The sequence below is a fragment of the Orbicella faveolata genome, unplaced genomic scaffold (assembly GCF_042242905.1).
Source record: "Orbicella faveolata isolate gen_17 unplaced genomic scaffold, um_ofav_v1 contig_12, whole genome shotgun sequence".
Classification (NCBI taxonomy): Eukaryota; Metazoa; Cnidaria; class Anthozoa; order Scleractinia; family Merulinidae; genus Orbicella; species Orbicella faveolata.
In genome coordinates, this window is record NW_028301539.1 from 12,967,501 (window position 1) to 12,983,075 (window position 15,575).

At 35.6% G+C, this 15,575-nt stretch overlaps 3 long non-coding RNA genes across 3 annotated transcripts in view; 2 read left to right on the forward strand and 1 right to left on the reverse strand.

Moving 5' to 3' along the window:
* The window catches only part of LOC149116718 (uncharacterized), a 20,489-nt gene extending 5,821 nt beyond the window's left edge, over positions 1-14,668 (forward strand). Inside the window, exons 2-3 of the long non-coding RNA XR_016205461.1 lie at positions 7,713-7,836; positions 11,501-14,668. This is a non-coding gene — a long non-coding RNA (uncharacterized LOC149116718). The remainder of the gene's footprint in view (positions 1-7,712; positions 7,837-11,500) is intronic.
* LOC149116720 (uncharacterized) lies at positions 1,997-3,343 on the reverse strand. Its single transcript, XR_016205462.1, has 2 exons — positions 3,211-3,343; positions 1,997-2,434 (listed from the first exon to the last, which is right to left on the reverse strand). It is a non-coding gene; the product is annotated as an uncharacterized LOC149116720 (long non-coding RNA).
* Positions 3,698-5,404, forward strand: LOC149116721 (uncharacterized). Its single transcript, XR_016205460.1, has 2 exons — positions 3,698-3,823; positions 4,272-5,404. It is a non-coding gene; the product is annotated as an uncharacterized LOC149116721 (long non-coding RNA).
* Positions 14,669-15,575: the final 907 nt, after the last annotated feature.

Below are 15,575 nucleotides of genomic sequence, written 5' to 3' on the forward strand. Positions count from 1 at the left end.
ATTAATTTTTAATAATCATTTCTCACTATAATTTTGGAGGGTATTAAGTTGGTTTTGAAGACCAGCAGCGCTGCTTGAAATTAATATGAGATCATCTGCATAAAATAAACAATTGAGAGGAGACCCATTTGATAAAATAATTGGATCTGTACCAGTTGAGGATTCTAGTATGCATGGAAATTCATCTAGATATAAATTAAATAGCAATGGTGAAAGAATACAACCTTGTCGCACTCCTCTGTTGTAATTAAAGAAGGAGCTTCTTTTGTTTCCGTTTTTTATAGCGCATTTAGTTTTTGAATACATATCAGTGATTAAACGATAAAACTGTCCTCCTATTTTATTGTATAATAACTTGTGTAACAACCCATTATGCCAGATAGAGTCAAATGCTTTTTGAAAATCTATGAAGCAGCAAAATAATTTGCCTTTGTTTGTATGTTTTACATGTTTGTCAATTGGTGTTCTTAAGGAAAAGATGTGGTCGGTTGTTCTGAAACCGTTAAGGAAACCAATTTGAGAGGAATGTAATAAATTGTGATTTTTAAGATAAGTGAGTAATCTTTTATTTAAGACAGCCGAGAATAATTTACCCAAACATCTAGTGACACAAATGCCTCTATAGTTCGATGGATTAGACTTGTCCCCTGATTTGAAAATAGGACTTATTAGTCCAGTAGACCAATTATCTGGATAGATTCCTTTATTGAGTAGGAAATTAAATAATTTTGTTAAAGAGGTAGTCAGATAAGGAATTCCACATTTTAACATTTCACTCCTAATATTGGGTCAAGGCCAGCAGTTTTCTTATTTTTGAGCATTTTTATAGAATGTTTAACTTCATCCTCAGAAAAAGGTTGATCTAATTCAGCAAATTGTGACAGGATTGTTTCTCTGTCTTTTAACTCTTTGATTATTTCATCTTGTTTCTCACAGAGATTATCAGCATTTGGTGCCGAATGTAACTGTTGAAAATGATTGTATAGCTTGCGCAAAGGAACATTCGAGTCAGGTGAAGCTTTTTTCTGAGTTGATAAATATCTTAAATTGGTCCAAAACTCAGTTGAGGTTCTAGTTTTAATGAGTTCATCAATGTTGTTATCCCGATATTTGAGTTTTTTATGTCGTAATAACTGTTTGTACTGTCTTCTTACAGACACATATTCTAGTCAAGTTTGCTCGTCGAAAGGATTTTTATTGGTGTTATGTGAAAGGCGGCTTAAAAGTTTTCTTACATTACAGCAGTCACTATCAAACCAAATTTGAGAGTGCCTTTTTTTTTTAAATACAAACCATATGTAATAAATGTATGTAAATGATATTCTTGTGACAGAGAACTGGACAGGGCAAGAACTTCTCCTTTTGTAAATTTATATATTAATTCCTCTCAGTGCTGTCAAAATGTCTCGGGAACTTTCATTTTTGATAGCCCATTATTTTCCACCATACCTAGCACAGAAGCTCGCCAAATCCTAACTAATAACCAATATGCGTGTATCTCTGGCATTTGCTGTGTACTATGTGTATATTCTGTTATCCTGCCTTAACTGCTAGAAACAATTTTGACAGAGCTGTTTCAACAGTTTCACTTAAATTAATTTCCAGTAACAGCACTACATGTAGCAGTGTTCCCTTGTGAGATAACTTTAAGAATTCCTAGGAATTCCTAGGAATTTCCTAAGAATTCCTAAGAAAAAATTCCTAGGAATTCCTAGGAATCTAAGGTGTGAATTTTCACGGTAATTCGGACTCGGAATTCCTAGGAATTCCAACTGAAATATACTCACCTTGAAAATTCCTTAAAATTCTCAAAAATTCCTGGGAATTTCTGAGAATAACTTGGAATTTGTAGGATTTTTTGAGAATAGGTTGGAATTTTTTGGAAAATCTGAGAAAAACTGGGAATTTTGTATCATTTGTAGGCCAGACAAAATTTTGATGATTAATGCCCAGCATTAAAATAACAAATAAAGTCACTGATATCACATCAAACAGGTTTTAAATCAATGGTTTATTACATTGGCTTTCATGAATTTAAACATAAGAATAATTATCCTGTTTCTTTTTCATTACATCAAGAATCAAAAGTAAAACTGAAAACAGATATGAAGGTCAAACTTTTGCATGTTTGATAAAAAGAGAACTTTTTCAGATAATTTACTTACTTTTTTGGTTTACAAATCCAACAATTTTCCATACACAAGATTTTAGCTTAAATTATTGTTATTATGTGGAACAAATCTGGATTTTCATGAATGTAAGGAATCAATGATAAGAACAAAACTGAAACAATCCTTAAAATTTAAAAAAGGCTGAGTTTGGGCAAACTTAGCTGCTGTTCAGTTATTTCTGTTGATTCCACAGCTTCTTTTGTTGCCCTCTAATTAGGGTGTCAACAGCTAGCCTCTTCATGTTCATCTTTGTTGTATGACAACTAAAACAAAATTTAAAAAATACATTACATTGCGATATATATGAGGTACTGTAAGACTGAGATCCAAATATTTATGTGCTCACAGTTTAATACATGCAGCTAATTAAGACCTGACTGTAAGCTGGTTGAAATGTTAAGAGAAGACTTGATAATTGTGAAGGTGCTTGTATACTATTGATAAATATGTTTCATAAATCTTGAGCCTACAGTAGATTAAATCAAGGTTTTCCTTCTTCTATAAGTGTATCAACAACTCTCGAATTGGAGGATACACTGTATATATATCACGGTTTTTAGCCAAATTTAGACATTAGAAATATTAAAAAAGACACTTAAAACATTAAAGGAACATTTACACTGTAAATAATAGAGTAAACACAAAAGAATATACAGATGGACAAAAATTGAAGATCAACACGGATTGCCATACAGTCAGGCTGAAACACACAGGAGACATCAAACTCATGCACACTGTGGCTACCTCGTTGGAGTTTTTGTCAAGAACTATGACTGGGATCAGAGAGAACTGCTATGTTTATTTCATTTGAACAAGTGAAGCGAGAGAAACGACTTGTCCTCGCAAATCAAATTGTTTAGGCCCGCACTCTGGGCAACCTAAATTGTTTCAACTTTGCTTTAGCCAGAATTCATTTCATGCCATGACTGAGTGACCCACTCATGTATGATTCGTGATGATAAAGTTCATTCAAAAGCTTTTGTCTAAATACAAGAATTTATGTTGTATAATATAAGGTTACTTGAATTCGATTACTCACCAAATAATTTTGTATACGGCTAATCTGCCCTTTGAATTTTTTCCCGTTGAAACATCCACAGTAAGACTTTCTTTTAGCTCCAAATCTTCGCCAAGAATAACTTGTTTCTCGTTAATGACACGCACGCTGTTTTCTTCTGGTCACAGGACCGCAGCAAAAACCATTTTGATATAATTTTGGAAGTGAAATCTACTAAAACGCACGAGCGATCAACCGCTGAATTAACGCTGAATTCAAAGATGGGCGCCAAAAGAGAATGAATAACGCGATCTTTGTCACGTTCAGTCACCAGGATAGTCACGTGAAAATTCGCATGCTGTGATTGGTTCAGTTGATCAGTTGAGGAGAGAATGGAAACTAGAGAAGAACGAGAGAGACACTGGCAACGAGGTTGCCGGACCGGTCGCTTTCAATGGCAAGTCTGTTTCCCTTTCCACGCTGTTTTGGTGGTCTTCTGAAAGAACGGTCTTGCTTCAAAAGGAAAAAACTACACAAACGTTTTACGAAGAAATCAAGGAGGAAAATGGAACGTACTTTAACTGGTTGATCTGTTCTCGATGGTTGTCGAGATAACAAAGGATCGTGAGGCACTTAAATCAAGTTCACTGCAAAGGTAAGGAATCCAATTTTATAGGGATTTTCTGTTATGATAAGCTATAATTGTAAGTAAATCAAACTAAGCAATGCATTGTGTGCTCTTTAAAAACCCCAAAATTCCGAAATTCACCTAAAAGGTTTCAGATCGACCTGAGGAAACGAGATAAATTCTGCGAAATAAGCTTAAGCTTGTTGTATTAGTCCACCAAATCTATTTTGAGAGCCCACGTGTTTCAACACCCAGTCAGCACAATGCAGCAAGTATAAATTTGCAATGCTTGTCATTTTTTCCTTTGAATTATTTATAAGGATTAACATGATATGAGATCTATAGTCTTTTCAATACATCAAGATGTAGGGTTTTTTTATTTGCATTGTCATTTATTTATGTCAGTTATTTATTTGTTTCTCACTGACTCATAATCTTTTTGATTCTTTTGATTTTGTTGTGTCATGAATTAAAGTGACCGCAAGGACAAGGAAATACAAGAAACATATTGATGATCCCACTATACCCATACCAAAATCTACAAGATTCGACCACATAAATCGCTTAAAGCAGTCTTCACAGGCCAGTTGACGTCATCTCCCTCTCTTGCATCCCTTTTTCCTGGAGATCATTTCCAGCACCATGAACAGAACACCTCAGAGTTTTCGGCTCACCTGAGTGAGATGGCTGTTGGCAAAAATGTTGTGGATGACTTTGATGGATTATGGAGTGAACCTTTATGCAAGAATTGAAGCTTCACAGAAGCATTTGATGAAACCAAGTTGCCTATACCTGAAAAGACTACAGAAATACCAATTGATGTAATACACAACAACTCAGATTTGTCCACAGACAGTGATTCAGGTAATGATGTTGAAGTTTCAGTTCCGACTCCTCTGAAGAAATTGAGAACTCTGACACTGATGGCCATTCACTGGACTCCCCAGATGAAAGTGAAACTAGTGGTTCCCAAGAAAAAACATTAATTGTTCTGCCAAAGAATATGCCTGTATGGCTATTCTGGCCTTAATTTCAAGACATTGTATGACAATGAGAGGCTCCTAAAGATATCCTTGTTTTAATGAAACTACCGGTAATTTGTCCAGAGAATGTCACAGTACAGTTTTACAAATGTACAGCAAGTGTGTGGAAACTGTGAGCTTTTCATTTATGACATCTGTGAGAGATGTCTTCTTCTTTTTCCTAAAGTCATAAAGGATCAAGTCAAAAATTGTTCAACAGTGGGCTGTAATGGGTATGTGTGTGAATCTACAATTATATTAAATATATACGTGCATATATATACTTTTGGTTTTATTGAAATTGTAAATAATATATATTCATTTATGCTGACAGAATTTTTTGCTTTATCTATTTATCAAATCTAACAGCATCCATTTTTCTATCAGTTAAACTCTGGGTGTTTGATTTAAGGGTCCATACGGGCACGTATACACTAACAAATCATGTTGGATCTAAAAAGCAATGTTATCAGTGCTATAGTTTTATGTTGAGTTGTCAGACTTAAGCTGGAATTAATGTACATTTGTTTGGAAATAATTATCTTGGAGCTTGACAACAATAAAAAGGTATGGAACTCCAGAGAAATGATAGTGTTGATTTTTACTAATTCACAGAAACTGATTCATGCACTGAGTTCATCTTTAATTTATAGAAATTTCCAACAATATTTCATGTGTTTTAGCTATTCCCAAAAATTCCTAGGTATTCCAAACACATTTTTTAAAACAGTCTGGGAAATAATAGGAGTTCCTAGGAATTCCCAATAATTCCCAGTCATACTTTTCACTATTCCCAAATATTCCCAGAAATTCCAAGGTCTTGGATTAAGCATAATTTGCATGGCTTGGAATAACTTGGAATTCCTAGGAATTCCCAATAATTCCCAGTCATACTTCCACTATTCCCAAATATTCCCAGAAATTCCAAGGTCTTGGATAAAGCATAATTTGCATGTCTTGGAATAACTTGGAATTCCTAGGAATTCCCAGACTACTGGGAATTTATTTCGCAGGGGTTATTGAGAGCTTTACGGAGGGTTTTAAATTTTTATTTGTTTATGATTATAGAAGACAACAAAATATACATGTGTATACATGTACATAACCTGATGTTGGTGTTGGTTGCGAATCGTAGTTCATAACAGTCATCCTATTACAGGTGAGGGGGGAAAATTTAGAACATCTCTTCCCCCAGCACACCTTCTGTCTACAGGTGCAATAATTGAGAGGTTATATATATATATTTATATATATATATAAAGTTTGAAAACTTTGGAAAGAATTTGATTCAACAAAGTAGTTGCGACAGAGATCACATCTTGTTCTTTTGCATTTAAAGCAACCCTTAACCTCAACAACCTCTTCAATCTTAGTGTTAGAGCCATAACGAGATGGCGCTAACAACTCCTTAAGGTTTTTAGATCTTCGAAAAGAGGCTATGATGGAATTTGGCGGAAAAAATTCTTTTAATTTGGGGTTGGATTCAAACAGGCAAGAGCTATAAGATACGATTGAAACTTTCCTGTGATTCAAAAAATATCATTTATTTGGCTTCGTGTAAGAAATGTAACTTACAATACATTGGCTCTACAACAACAGATTTTAGAGTCAGATTTCGCAACCACAAGTCTGCTATGCTGACCAAGAAAAAGACTTGTGAGGTAGCGGTGCATTTCAACAGAACACCGCACGACTTAAACGACTTTTCTTTCCAGTGTATTGATCAAGTGCAGATAAATGCAAACAATACAAGTAACATCGAAAAGCTTTTAATCACTAAAGAGGCATATTGGAGTGCACAGTTGTTCTCTCTGGCACCTTTTGGCTTGAACAAACGTCAGGAATTCCACTCGAAAAAAAGAATAAACTACAATTAGCGCAAAAATAACTTGCAAATTTGGCGGTTATCTTAGTTCAGGTGTTCAAAGGCCCTGACCTTGGATCTTGTTAGCTTTGTTAGCGCTAGGTTTTCTCAGGGGCCCCCATCGGGCAATTTATTACATTATTGTTGTTTAAGGGCCCTGTTTAGGGCGCCTGTTGCGCCTTGCCGCGGCATAGTTTCAAGGGCTTTGTTTGGGGATTTTGGGACCGCCTTTTTTGAACATTGAATATTTTACACGCGGGTCCCTTCACACTTTCGGCTGACTCGACGAATCGCGTTACTTTTTTGATATTAATCTTATTTGTATTATATTCGATTATTTATTCTTATTTGGTTTGTGTCTTTTGAGTTTTGTACCGCATTGTCATAGTATCTCGCTTAGTAATCACCGATTGTTTATCATTGGTTAATTTTTTCGTTTTCATGTGTTACCACGCCCTGTTATGTAATCATCTTTGTAATATGATGTCATTTTTTATACTGTAAACTTATTTAAGGTTATTGTAATTTATTATTCACTTGCACTGCAACTGATGAAGGTCTTTGACCGAAACGTTTATTTTTATTAAATTTTTAAACCTTTTTTTAGATTTCTTAGATTTTTTACTGTATATATATATTTTTTTCGCTCGAAGTTGTCCGTCCTCGTTTTCCACAATTGCATATATATATATATATATAGATAGATAGATAGATAGATAGATAGATAGATAGATAGATATGGAGACTATTGTAAAGTTATAGACTTAACATTAAAATCTGACATTTGAATGCCTCCTTTGCTAAAATTAGTCATGATTTAATTGTTATCACTCCCTGTGAATTTATAGAGATTCCAGAGGCAAATTATCACCTAATGTGGAAGTCCTGTCTTCAAGTGAGGGAAAATAACCCAAAAAAGTTACAGTGAAAGTAAAAAGAATAATGAATTTTGATATGGTGTACATTGTACATCATGTAAAGGTATTTGGTGAATGCCAAAGGCATAACATTTGATGTATTGCTTTTTCAGGACAAATTATATAACAGTGAAGTTTTAAAAGGTGTTATCAGAAAAATAATGAGTACATTGTCCAGGCAGTACCAGGTTATGGACGGCATATGCAGACAGTAAGAGGAATTGTAAGCATTACCGGGTAAGTTTGTTTTATGCTTTTGACTCTTGTACTTGGATTTTGAGTCATTTCATCACAAGAATAGGTAATGACAGATGCAATAGTTGTTTGGAATTTATTTTTGAAGGTAAACTTATAAGTCTGCCTATGCTGGATAACAGCCATGTGTATACTGAATGTAAAGCAAACACACTGTTAAAGATGGGGCAACCCTAAAACCCAGAAACTGGAATCCGGAATCCAGAACCAAAAACCGGAATCCACAAACCGGAAACTGGAATCCACAAATCAAAGAAAACAAGTTCTTCAAGTACTCAAAACTTGTTTTGCTTAGGTTTTTGCCTGTAAAAAATAAGCAGCCAAGTAAAAAGGACCTCAAACTTAACCTTTTTTGAAACAAAAATTCCCCATCTGTTGAAATTTGTGCAACCGTTATTTCTAGTGAGGGCTATGATTATGAGAATCTTAGTAAAGTGCGTCGTTATTTTATTCCAAGCACCCTGAGAACGTCTAAAATAAGCTTGCTGGTAATTAACCACGTAGCCATGGGCAGAGCGCGGTTCATGTTCTACCCGTGGTTTTTTTTTTTGTCAGTGACCAGATCCAAACTTCCTCTCGGCCAAATTTTGAATCATGCAACCTGTGATGTTTATTCACCAAAAGCTATTGAAACATTAATACAAGGACAATGTTATTGTATTCTATATTTGTGTGTAAAATATAGTTTCTTTTGGTTTTATCGAAGCGTTGGATTCAAAGGGAAATAATAAATATGCTAAAAACACTAAAAAAGGGTAATATGTCAGCCATGGAATGCGCTGACGTTGCAGCTTTTATTTTCACTACTTGACAAATAAGATCGTGTTTACTTTGCAAGCTTATTTTGCCAGAAGCTATGGTCATTAATTTATTTGCAATTTTGCGAGTTTTCCTGTGGGTGTCGGCAAATGAAGCAAATTCTTTGGCTGTTTCATTGCAGTGAGTTAAGAGATTTGAAGAAAAATTAAATAATTGCCAAGGTAAACAAGAGCATGCCAGAACTTGCAACGTTTAAGTTAGTGCTAGGAGAAAAAACACAACTGTTCTAAAATTAGCTGTGGATAGCGTAAACCCTCTGATTGTGTGACTTGCGTAACTACTTCAAAGCACAAACAAATTAAATTTTGACTTTTCAGGAACAAAGCTGTTTATTAATAGCGTGACACTTGTTTCCTTTTGTATCATTCATGGGCATATCGCGAGCGAACTTCCAGATTAAGACCATTGCGTCATCATAGATTTCACAAAGGCTAACAGCAATGGTGCAATAAGTTATAACAGTTTGTGTTGATCAAGTGATGTGTTTACAGTAATCAATGAATCATCAAGGACTGCTTTGGAATGTGCACTGCGTTGTGGCTGTAGTATTAACAAAACAGTTAAATTTTAAAAACACGGTTATAAGATCTAAAAGATCTTCTTGTTGCCATTTTTGAGTTTTTTTTTTGTAAAAAAAAACTTCTTAGTCGGCACATCGGGTATGTTATGGACGGGTCAATGGATGAGTGAGTGAGTGAGTGAGAGATGTATGTATGTCACACCAATCAGATTGGATCTACTATAAACAGCCAATCAAATTTCTTGTTGTAAAGGTAAATGGTATGTGCATGAGAAGTTTTGATCCCGATAGAGTTCAGAATGGCCATATTTATTCTTCTATAAAAGAGGAGGAAGTATTCATATATGGGTTTACTTTGACATTTTCTGTGGGTTCGGCTGAGGATTTTAGTTAAATGAAGTTCAAGATGAGCCTTGAGGTTTGAAACAGTTCGTGAGCTAGTAGTATGCAAATGCAACGAGATATTTTTATTTTTAGTTACAAAGGTAACTTGATACTTGTGTTTTTCACAAGGAGCAAATTCAATTAGAGGTCACGAATCATCGCTTCTAGTTCTTAGGACATGTTTCAGAGGAGACGAGACTTTAGATTTGAAACAGTTCTTAAACATTTACAATAGTAAGTGTGGGTAATGATTGTTTTGTTCTTGTTGCATGCAAATATAACAAGATATTTCTGTTTTTTAGTTACAATGTGTAATTTGACACTCTTGTTTTTCACAAGGGAGTAAATTCAATTAGAGCAGACGAATCATCACCACTCTTTCCCACGAGATGTTTGCTATCTTTAGAAACAAATGGTAACTTAATACTGCTGTTTTTTTATATGGGAGTAAATTCAGTTAGAGCTGACACGTTATCGGCTATTGTTTCCAGGATATTAAACAAAAAAGAAGCTTTCATTTCTGGACGGTTTTTACGTCTCTATCTTTTTACGTCTCTATCTATCTTACCATGACCAATGTAACATCGCAACCAAAAAAACTTGTCAAATTAACCAAATCATTACTGTACCATGAATGCTCCTATTTCCAACACTTCACACAAAAAAATAACTCTTGCACGCCTTGCGTGCCTATGTTGTTTAATAAGTGATCTGCAATTTAGCGAAGGTATAAAGTTACCCTTTATGTCTGGTAGATACTGAACAAGATAGAAAATGTCATAGAGAACAGGATGTCCGTCAGTGGCAGCCCCCTGTACATTGACAGTCACGCCCCCACTTTCGAAGTCCAAAGGCTAACCTGGCTCATCTAAATATAAAATTTTATTTTTCCAACAGATGCGAGACTAATTCCAGATCAACACTATTTCCACACTGTGACAAATCAGCAGTTCATATTCTTGGCGGCCATCATATTACAACAATTTATGTAAATGTTGCACACTTACTTTCGTCTGCTTCTCGCTTGCTAACAGATTGGACCACATGTTGTTAAAAGATGCTAAAAGACTGCCAGAAACTCACTGCAATGACATGTTGTTATTGTGCTACTCACCAGTCTTCTTGGAGCAATTTGATCTAGACAAGAACCGTGCTTTCACCAGGGCCAGGTTGAACAAAAGATGGGTAACTTAGCCTATGAGCAGACTCCCTTGTTTGGGCCGTGGGCATTAGTGGCAAAGCCACATGAAGGCACTCGCTCACATGCCAATGCAGAAAAACACTACACTCTTATTTAGCCTGCTTAGACACCAGAGACAGATACCAGAGCCTGCTCGCAGACTATGAGCAACTCTATCCACCCAAAAAATCACTAACCCTGACTGGATAGTGATTTACCCAATGGATAGCTTTATCCAGCTTTTGAACAATCGGGCCAGATGTATAGCTAAGGGTTGTTCAGAAGCAGTCAATAATTTTTTAGCAATTACCGCTTGTGGCTGAAGTAAAGCCAAGAAAATAAATAACAGCAAAATAATTTTTCCCCATATATATTTATTAGACATTGCTGAAGTGAATTATTCCTATCATCATTCATAATATCTGGATTCCAGATTCTGGTTTCTGGTTCCGGATTACGGTTTCCGGCTTCAGTGTTTTAGGGTTGCCCTTGATGATGTACGTGCATGTTAATCTTGAATAATCTGAAATTTCAGAGAGTTTAAAAATATCATATCATATCTGTGATGGTTCTGAGGTGGAGGGCTGTTACATGTACATGTAAATGTCTCATGCACGATTTTTCACTTGTTATGATTCAGCTGCCAATAGTTTCTGTATCTGTTGGTGTGCAACGATCTACACCAATATTTCAACCTAATAATGTACAGTGTTTATAAATTAACCAAATTATGCTGTTTTTAGTTGACCAATGCAACTACATAGTAATGTGATGTTGATGCACACAAATTTACAAATATGCCTAGTGTCAACTTGTCAAATATATGAACTGGCCAGACAGTCTAGATTACAAAATTTTCTGAAAGTTGGAATTATCAGGTAAGATATTTCTTAAACATTATTTTGTAATTAATGATTTCTCAGACATTGTTTTTTTTTCAAGAAAAGATTCATACCCCACATGTAGAGGTTTTTTTCTCTAAGGGCTCCCTCCTCCTGTTACTTTGGAATTTCTAATGACTGGCCATGGATGGGTGTTGGGTGTGCATATCTTCTGGAACTGCACATTCAGATTAAGCCAACAAGAACATCAGTATTTATCCTGACAAAGTCTGATTTTCAGCCTGGATGGCCCTTTGATTGGGACTGTGCACATTGTTGTACTGCAATAGTCCAGTTTCTTGTTTAAAGCAAATTGCATGTGCTCTCAAAAGCAAGTCGCCAAGTTCATAACAATTATATATGTTTGCTTTGCATCTCAGGGCAGAGCCTGCCACTGTGAAAGTTTTGGTACAATCCCCCTAGCATTTGATTCACTACTGTAGACACTCAATAAACAACTAACAATGAAGTACACTGTATATCAATGAAAGGAATGTCATCTGTTGGTTATAAATTATAACTGATATGTCTTTGTATGTTCAGTGGTGTTCAAGTAGCAGCAATATACACTATGATTACATCCCTGTTCCTGTCAGTCAATATACGAACAGTGTACACATAGGCAGCCTGGATTAAAACATCAAAGATTTTCAAAGCAACCATGGCCATTTGAGATATTTCTAAAGAAATGTAAATTCAAGGTCCTTATGATTGCATATAGGGATTGATTTTTATTGTAAAAAAGTATCTTACTGAGTGTATTGTTCTTATGTACTAATTGTTGTAGAACACAGAGACCACTATTATGACAGAGATATTAATGTGTGAAAAGTTCCATAAAAAAATGCACTGGGAGTAAATTAAATCATCATAGATGCAGCTTCTGAGAGATTCCCAATATTAATGGAACATACAGTACATTGTACATACATGTAAAAGAGTTCGATAATTTATTACTTAAGATTGCAATGCTTTGTTTGGTTTCTCTATATTTACAGGCAACTTGATGCCATAATAATTTCTGCACTAAGTTCATTGAACAAACTGACTTGGAAGTTGAGTTCTGCAACCCATACTGTGTGTAGTAATATCATAGCTGCAACATCGTGACAGATACACTGTATTACATTATTAAGAAACACCTATGATACATGTATTAACTAATTATTTAAAGTGTCTGTTAAATTAATCATTTTTTCTTAGAGATAAGTTACTCATCATGTCATGGTTTAGTTAAATAATTGCTTTTTTGGCTTAAAAATGATATTTATTGTGCTTGGTTTATGTCGCTCTTAAATCAATTTTGTGATAACCTGCATTGGGCATGGCGTAAATTAATATTTTGCCAACACGAAATGGAGAACTGGGTTTTAAGCAAAGTTGCAGGATTAGTATTTTTGTAGTAAGAAAGAGTTGAGAAATTTGTGACATTCTACCGACAGCCTTGCCATTCGCAATGGCCAATAAGGTTCATTTGTTCCCTAGTGTTGTACAAATAGTGTTCTCTAATTTATAAATTATTTCAATCTGTTGTTTAAATGATTGCCTTATAACCCCATGTCCAGCTTTGGTGCATGTAGGATATTTATGTATTGTTTATCCATTTTGCTGTAAATTATCTTTAATTGATGTGTCAATCAAAAAATATCTTGGATATGCACCTATGTCTCATAATCTTTGAATGCGTTTGGTTGTGTAGTGCAGACGAAGTACACGTACATAATACAACTTACTCATAGCTTACTTATAATTCTTGGTATAATTTAATCATAGCAAAATTAATTAATGGTACCCAATAACAGCTCCTGTAGTCCACAATCTCAGTCGAGAAAAAGAACAAATCACTTTGGAATTGAATAATAAAATTATTATCAGAAGCCTATGCAAGTATTCATGATCAGCAACAAAATATCATATTTATCGTTCATGCCAGAGTGATTTTGCTTATACTTTGAGATATGGTGCAAACCCTTTCAGCAGGAGGAGACTCCATACAAGAATGAAGATGGCTAACTATCTTTGGGGATCAAGTTAGAAAACAAACCTTTTAAACTTTTTACATGTGTATACTATTTTGGTATTTTTGTGAGATTTCATTTGGTAGAGATTTGGGGAATGCGTATTTTGTAACCACTGCATTTCAGTCATACCCCACAACAACAAAAATTGTAAACTTCTTTTGTGTGGGAGTCCCCATGTTAACTTAGAAAGAATATAATGATTAATAACAATGTCTTGTCTTTCTCAATAAGAAAGAACAAGGAATGCCACCAAAAAGCACAGAAGACAGTTCTGTTCTGTGATCAACATTTTTGGTGGCTCCCCTGGAATCCTTGAAATTATGGCTGTATTTTCATCATCACACCATCTTACACCTCAATCTGCTGATGTAATCCTATTTCGGGCTGAAACTATAAAATCGCTCGCAGTTTACCTCACGTACATGTACATGTTGGATTGTTTTCATTAGTAACAACATTCCAAAAAATAACTGACGAGCTCCGCTTTTAGGCTTGGCTAAATCTATATGTTATCTTCGTTATTTTATTAAGGCTTCTAATAACCTTAGTTATGCTAAGTTATACTTTTCTTTGTGTCATCAAAGACTTAAGAGCCAATTCCTGTAAATACCGAGAATGAGATGACAGTCGCAAAATTTCATCATGCACCAGGGCATGACTGGGATGGAAAAAGAAGGCCTAGGAGGCACTAGTCTTATATGGGTACGTGTTGAGAATTTACGTACATATTCACTCCTGTTACCGGTTCTTTTTTAAACCTATATAAACTATACAGTCGAACCTCCACTAACGGTCACCTCTCCACAGTGGACTCCTCTCTACAACAGACACATTTTTTTGTCCCGGTGGACAGTCCATACATTCGCTCTTGTTTTTGCCTCTGAAATGCGCAAAATAAGGCTACAATACATAATGCCTAACTATTTTATACCGCCTAATTATGGATGGGAAGTTCGCTTGGTCAATAATTGTGAATTCTCAAGGTAAAATAAAGGAAAATTTTAGCTCTTCTGAGTGTCCGATTTTTGGAAAGCGCCCATATTATTGTCTATATAGTTTAGCAGAAAGCAACAGGGGTGAATATGTATGTAAACTCACACCGCGTATCTAAGATCTGATGCCCTCTAGGCCTCCTTTGTCCTTTTTGCTCATGGATGACGTAATTTACGTCATTCATGAGCTTAGTAGGCAGTCCAATGGCACTCACTCACTCACTCCATTCTGACCAATTACCCAGGCAGTGAGGCCTGGGTTTAAATTTGGGCTCCGTTTTTTTTTTTTTAACCGCGCGGCCATGGGCCGAGCACGGTTCATGGTTTACCCGTGGTTTTTTTTTTTAACCGCGCGGCCATGGGCCGAGCGCGGTTCATGGTTTACCCGTGGTTTTTTTAACCGCGCGGCCATGAGCCGAGCGCGGTTCATGGTTTACCCGTGGTTTTTTTTTTTTTCGACTTCTGTGCGAGCAGACCCAAGCTTCCACTCGGCCAAATTTTGAGTCACGCAACCTGTGATGTTTACTCGCCAAAAGCTGTTGAAACATTAATAAATCTCATCTTTCGCGGGGAAAAATTAAAAACCCAGCGCTCGTCAAAAATTATATTTTTTCACCAGAAATTTAGCTCAGAACATATACATATTTATATTCGTTTGAATCGTCGATGAAATGACCTTTTCCGGATATTTTTTCCTTCACGCCGAACCTACACATTGCAAAAAAATCTCTTCAAAACCCTGACTTCGAAGCGATATAACACTTCAGCATCAATAGCTACCACACATCGGCAGACGGTAAATCTATTCCTTAACAATCCAGCTTTGTCGTGTTAAAATTTCAGCGAAATCGAACAAAACCAGAATTAATTAGAATTTTTTTGTGACCTCACTCCCCAGACTTCACCTAACAAAGGAAGCAACGG